Below are 7,303 nucleotides of genomic sequence, written 5' to 3' on the forward strand. Positions count from 1 at the left end.
AAAATTCAAAGCACCTTCTCTTAAGTGTTAAGCATCCCCATAGCACCTGCAACAAAAAATCTCTGGAGCCGCCACTGGCCTGCTGCTGGGGGGACAAGGGCAAGGGCTGGTTAAACCTGTTGAAAACCATTTAACTCCTTGGCCCTCTCCATTGTCCCCCCTTTAGTTCTGGTCTTTGTGTTGTGACCTGTAATGGTCCTCACACCTTCCCAGACCTCCCTCATGTTGTTCTCCCTCAGCTTCTGATCCACCTTTCTCCTGTCCCACTGTCCCTACTCCTGAAGGCCGCCTTCTTCTTGTTGAGGACAGCCATGACCTCACATGTTACCCATGGCTTGTTATTAGGGTAACAGCAGACAGTCTTGATGGGGGAGACCACGTCTGCACAGAAGTTTAGGTAGTCCGTCAGACAATGTGTCATCCCCTCTATGTCCTCACCATGCGGGTCAATCAGCACATCCCAGACTGTGGTGTTGTAGCAGTCTCTCAGGGCACTTTCAATCTTAGGGGACCACCTCCTGCTGGTGTGAGTTGTCACCGGCTGTTTTTGGACCAGGGGGGTGTACAGTGGTTGTAGGTGAAACAGGTTGTGATCAGACTTCCCCAGTGGGGGGAGGGGAGTCGCTCTGTATGCATCCGTCACATTAGCAAACAGGAGATCAATTGTCCTGTTGTTTCTGGTAGGACAGTCTACAACCTGGTGAAAAATGGCCAAAGTATAGTCCAAAGTTGTGTTATTAAAGTCCCCCGAGATAATCCTGAAGGCCACAGGGTACTGTGTCTGCAGCGCTGCTGTGACGGAGTGAATCTTCTCACAGGCAGTGACTGCGTCCGCCCTCGGAGGGATGTAAACACGGAGCGCAATCACATGGCTAAACTCCCTAGCAGCTCGAGGTCCCGGCAACATGAGGCTGTCTTTACGGAGACATGTCCTGGGTTACACCAACGGTTGTTGACATACATAATGAGTCCCCCACCTTTGCTTTTTTCACTTGCCTATGTGTCTCTGTCGGCTCTGACGGCAGTGAATCCAAGCAAGTCCACGTTATCATATGGTACAAGGTGGTTTGGCCATGTCTCCGTTAAGATGAACAAGCTGGTCTCACAGTAGATCCGCTGGTTGTTCAGCGCGGACAGCTCGTTGATCTTGTTTGGCAGCGAGTTCACGTTCCCCATGATTACAGAGGTAATCAATGGCTTGCAGCGCCTCAGATTCTCCACTAGCTCGGCCTTTAGCTTACCCCTTGAAGCCCCTGGGTCTCCTCCTCAGCTCCGCCGGGATAGTGTGCCGTATCCCGGCTTGTTCCTTTGTGTGCAGTGCCAGCAATTCCTCTCTTGAGTAATTGAGAAAGCTGACACCTGGTTTTAAGATTGGAAATATCCACGGGATATATAGAACACACACTATCTTTGCAAGAAGAGTTAAAAAAAGATAGAAAAAAAGGTTTAAATAAGTAAAAAGAGCTGAAAAGAGCTAAAAACTGAAGAGCTACTGGAGAGGCAGCCGTCTGCCACAGCGCAATGCATAACAATGTGCTGCGTAACTCTAAAAGTATGGGGAACTTCTTAATAAATGTCAGTTTAGTAATTCATATTTCATCCTTTATTTTCTTTCCAGAAGCCATATTTGAGCAAACACGCATACATGTACAGTAGATTCCTTTAAATGTTAAGGGGAAGATTAAAAAAGAGAAACTGGATCTGTGAATTCTCACTGAATTCATATTTTGCTACTCAGACAAAATCTCTTTCAGAATAATAATATATGGGCTGTTTTTAACCCATTGGCAGACATCCATTTAAAATGTAGTTAATGGCGTATAAAGAGCCTTTTTTCCATGTCCACTGAAGTTTCTCAACATGCACTCTAGTAACATCTGTGTGGTTTAGGTGGCTTTGCATACATTCACAAGGCTACTTTTACTTTTATACCTTAAGTAAATCTCTAAGCCTGCTCATTGTTACTTTTACTTGAGTAAAGAAGTTAAATCAGTACTTCTTCTTTTACCAGAGTATTTTTTAACACAGTCACAGTATCTGTACTTCTATTTGAGTACGGGAAGAGAGTACTTTTGCCATCTCAGATTTTCAGTGGTTACAAGTTCCAGAAGTCTGGGAAACACTGATCTGAACAATGCATTAGATCAAGAAAGCCCCATGGGGAAACTCTGATATATTCAGTAAGTACTTTCAAAGACCCTGATTTAAAGATCAGGTAACTTCATTCTTATATAAAAAACTGTTGCAGCCCACATTAGTCATTCTGTATCACACGTATAGTAGCACCTTTTTTAGAAGAGACACGATTCACAAGGGAAACCAGACAGATTGCAGGCAAACACTACGATTCCAATCTGAATGGCGCAAGAAGAATACTGATAATTCCTTGCGCAAGGAGTCACACTGAGAACATCGTTCTCTGCTCTCGTAACATGACAACCTCTCTTCCGTTAACACTTTCTTTTAATAAGCCCCACGGTCAACATTAACAGCAGCTTTGGATGACAAAGTGAGTGCTTGAGACAGATGTTGGGAAATTAGAATGAGGGTGAGGAAAAAAAACAAAATCCCTTCTCAATGTGACCCCAGTGGGCCAATGTGCTCCCACTGTCCCGGCAACACTGCTTTGATATGCTTTACCCATGATGAGAGAGAGAAAGAGAGACAGAGAGCGATAGAGAGCGAGAGAGACCCCACAATTGGAAGGGAAAATGTTTTCCCAGAAGCGAGACACTCAGAGCTCGCCGTTGGAACAGCTGCTGAAAGCATCAGGAGTGGTTGCAAGAATGTCCCTCAGGTACCCTCAAATACACCCCCCAGTGCGCTACACCGCTTCAGTTTATATCCAGTCCAATCCAATCCACTTTATTTATATAGCATGATTTTAACAAACACAAGGTTTCCAAAGTGCTGCACAAAATGATAATACAGAATAACTAGATAACACAATAAAAGCACAATAAATACTGTATATACTGTATATATACAGATGTACCATATATACATATGGTAAAGGTATACACATAAAATCATCACTCTACCTGGTGTTAAAAGCCAAAGAAAAGAGGTGGGTTTTAAGAAAAGTTTTAAAATGAGACAGGAGAAGAGGCCTGTCTAATGTGCAGAGGCAGCCCATTCCATAGTTTTGGAGCTGCAACGGCAAACGCACGGTCCCCCCTGAGCTTAAGCCTAGCTTTAGGCACCGTCAGGAGCAGCTGGTCAGCTGACCTGAGAGATTGGCTAGGGTTGTAGGGGTGCAGCAGCTCAGAGAGGTAAGGGGAAGCAAGGCCATTCAGGGCTTTAAAAGCAAATAAAAGAATTTTAAAATGAATCCTAAAATTGACGGGCAGCCAGTGGAGTGAAGCTAAAATAGGTGAAATGTGCTCATACTTGCTACCGCCTGTCAAAAGACGTGCAGCAGCATTTTGTACAAGCTGAAGACGAGGAATGGAGGACCCGCTAGCCCCGATATAAAGTGCATTACAGTAATCCAGCCGAGTGGTCAGAAAGGCATGGATTACTGTCTCAAAGTTTTGTCTCTGAAGGACTGGTTTTGTATCAGTCGTAGAATGTTACTAAGTACATTTACGCAAGTACTATATAAATACAAATCTGACGTACTTGTACTTTACCTGAGTCTTTTCTTTTCATGCCCCGTTCTACTTCTACTCCACAACATTTCAGAGAGAAATGTACTTTTTAATCCCCTACATTCATCTGACAGCTTTAGTTACCAGTTACTTTATAAATTATGATTTTAGAACACAAAACACATGTTGTTTACTAGATAAGATGTTTCATTATGAAATACACTACCCAACAATATATAGACCTACAAGTCCAGCTGAATGGATTGCGCATTAAACACAGAGCTGTTTTGATCGTTTACAGTTTCTAAAATGTGATTTTTCTGTATTGAGTAGTTTTACTTTTTATACCTTATGTAGTACATTTTCCTGATGATACTATTACTTAAAGCGCCCATGTGATGCTCATTTTCAGGTTCATAATGGTATAAAGAGGTTGTACCAGAATAGGTTTACATGGTTTAATTTTCAAAAAACACCATATTTTTGTTGTACCGCACATTGCTGCTGAACCTGTTTTCACACTGTGTGTTAAGGTCTCTGTTTTAGACACAGAGTGAGACATCTCACTTGTTTTAGCTACAGAGTGAGACATCTCACTTGTTTTAGCTACAGAGTGAGGCATCTCACTTATGTCCCATCTTTGTTGGTAGTCACAAATGCGCTTTGGCAGGTACTGCTAGCTGGAAGCTAGCGCCGCTAGCGGCTAGCCACCTCGTTCTCAATGGCAAAAAGAATACTACAACACACACAAGTTCACTCTTATCTACAAAATAAATTGTATTGAACTACATGTCTCGTCTGCAGGTTGTCTGCGCAAAGTTGGAAGTGTGCCCTCGTTTAGAAGAGTTCTCCTGGCTAATTCTGCCTTGTCCTGATCAAAGTTTGAGAAAGAGTTATCTAGCTGATCTGGTATTAGCTAAAGTGGTATATGCTAGTTAGCACACACCAAATGTTTTCGTCAATGACGTAGACGGCCCTGCCAATTCTGAACAGCTCAACCGCAGACTGAAGGAAAAACTAATTCAGAAAACCGTATCTCCCTAAAAACAGCGTGATGGTTTTCTTTCCAAATTTGTATGCATGTGGAAGCACCAGAAAAAGTGATTTTATCATAAAATGGGCACGTTAAGTAACAATATCCCATGCAGGAGTCTTATTTCTAATTTTTTGTATTTGTCCAGTGTGATATTAGTACTTTAACACAGTAACGTATAAAAGAATCTTAATACCTCTACCACTGTGTATCCAATCCTCTTTTAGCCTTTCTCACTCAATAACTATCTGTCTTCCTCACGTTTTTCTCCTATACAGTTTACCTCCTTTAACTTAAATAAAGGCTCTGAAAACCTCTGCCACTGGTGTATATCTAATCCTCTTTTAGCCCTTCTCACTCAATAACTATCTGTCTTTCTCACATTTTTCTCCTATACAGTTTACCTCCCATCAATCCAGCCCTCGACCATACCGCCTCATGTTGACGCTCCCTCCTCCTCCCGCTCCACAGGGGCGAGGAGGCAGCCAGGGAAGCCTAATGCGTCTACCATGAAAGGACTTGGATCAGGATGTCTGGCTGTTAGCACTAACTTTTTCATGATTGGTGTTAAGGGCAGTCTGGGGACAACGGGACACGTTTAGCTAAAAGTTGTAGTTGTCACACTGATAAATGACACTGGAGAGAGGGGTGGAGAGGGGTGAGGGGTGTAAGAGAGAGATGAATGAAGAGATGGAGAACTCCTGGTCATACTAAATCTCACAATGCCAGACCTTTCTCCACAGCGCCGCAGAAGACAGTGTGGCTAGTAGGGTTGGGCGGTAATACGTTCCTAAAAATAACAACAGTTTTAATACAGTCATTAAAAAAAATGTAATGCACTTATATAGGAGACAAGGATTAAACATTAAAGTAAGTTATTTACTTATTTATTGCCTAAAAATGCTTGTGTGGGGTTGTCATCACGTGACAGTGTGAAGGAGAAAGAGAGAGAGAAAGGGGGAATGGTGGCAAGTTGCACAATGAGTGACCTGGTCTGGAAAGAGAACAGGACTTCTGCAGTTTGGCAGCATTTGGGGTTCCTCCCTAATGAGAAGGGAGAGGTTTTTCAGTTTTTGTGTTTGGTATATCCCCTTTCTGAACGGTGTAGACACAAGCCAACAGTTTAGAGAGTGACGCCATCTGAGCCTTACGTCATCATTTTTAATTAGTCACAGTAATACCGTAAAATAGGGAGGAGGTTTGACGGTATCAAAATTTGGATATTGCCCAACTCTACTGGTTAGTCCACACAGTATTCAGGGATGGGAGAGAGAAACCTGCTCTTGTTTACCAATATTGAACCAATCACAATTGTCACTAACTCGGCCTGGACAGATATAGCAAGTATTAGGTTGTCGGTGGCACTGGAACTATCCTGGTAGAAAGAAAGACTTGGTGATACTCTCAATTGCAAACGTTAACGTGCTTTCAAAGACCGAACGTATTCCAGACACCTGCGTTTTATTGTAAATGTTGATGTACTGTGCATTATCAATAGCAATGTACCGTACATATTCATTATACTTCAAGTAAAGAGAATGGCATGTTGCTGACTGTACCGTCATTTGTTGAAGGAGCTACAGTTGTTATCATCATGAATTCATTAGTCAAGTTAGAGTTCTATTCATTTGGATTGCAAACATCAGTCAATTTCACACTTGCAAGCAACCCTTACATGTTGATTGTCCAATAATTTGTGTCTGATACAAACATAGCATTAACCCTACAAGACACATCCATAAATCATATTGCTGTCATATTTCTGAATAAACACATTAAATAGGAACTATGCTCTACACAGACTTTATATTGCAATTCCCCTAATTTGAGTCATTCAGTAATTACAGTAACATAATATAATGTAATAATTAAGTAAGCTACAGGCAGCAGTTGGTTAGCTTAGCTTAGAATAAAGACTTGAAACACCAAGCCTGGCTATTTTGAAAGGATTTTGAAACTCTTTCTATTGTCGAACACAGAACCATCTTGCCATTAAATAAATACTGACAATACATATATAACAACAGCTAAAGTTTATGGCCCAAGCTTCTCTTTTCTGTCCCAAATGTTTTCATAAAGTTATACAAGTTAGACTTTCCAATACTCGCCAACTGAAATGGCAAGTGAATTCACAGTGTGGTTGGTCAGGAACTGAAAGATATTACAGCTGCAAAATACACCAAAAATATTCTCTTGGGACTCTGACAAATGGCTCAGAAGAACTCCATGACGTCTAAGTTCATTTCCTAAACATTAGAGAGCTTAAATATGTGTTTTGATTGAAATAGTCAAGTGTCAAGGCTTCTTTAAGGGCAATATTTATATTTTCCCCTCGCTGTAAAAGAGACACTCTGAACTCAGCCGTCACGGCCCATTGATGGGACCATTCTGTCTGCGTCTGTCTGTCCATAGGTAAAGATTTGTGGGATTCTCTTTCCTGGAGATGAAATTTACCTCAGCGAGGCAGATTTGGGTCAAAGATGGAGAGAATCTTTACTACCCTTCTCTTTGCTTTCTATTTCTTTGTCTAGTTTTTTTTTAGCAGTACACAAATACATTTCACCACCTTGAAGTCCCTTGTTAACATTTCCTGAACAGATGGGCTTCTTTCTCTAAAACCTTTACTTTTGTTCAGCTGGATGCCTAAAAGGTACTTGTGGCAGCATTGTCTTCCTTGTCG

General features: G+C 41.8%; 1 long non-coding RNA gene across 1 annotated transcript; it reads right to left on the minus strand.

The window, feature by feature from the left end:
* Positions 1–3,969: 3,969 nt before the first annotated feature.
* Positions 3,970–4,341, minus strand: LOC117936785. The gene is made up of 2 exons (XR_004655026.1): positions 4,188–4,341; positions 3,970–4,127 (listed from the first exon to the last, which is right to left on the minus strand). It is a non-coding gene; the product is annotated as an uncharacterized LOC117936785 (long non-coding RNA).
* Between the last annotated feature and the right edge of the window lie 2,962 nt (positions 4,342–7,303).

Source organism: Etheostoma cragini, chromosome 21 (genome assembly GCF_013103735.1).
Source record: "Etheostoma cragini isolate CJK2018 chromosome 21, CSU_Ecrag_1.0, whole genome shotgun sequence".
Lineage (NCBI taxonomy): Eukaryota > Metazoa > Chordata > Actinopteri > Perciformes > Percidae > Etheostoma > Etheostoma cragini.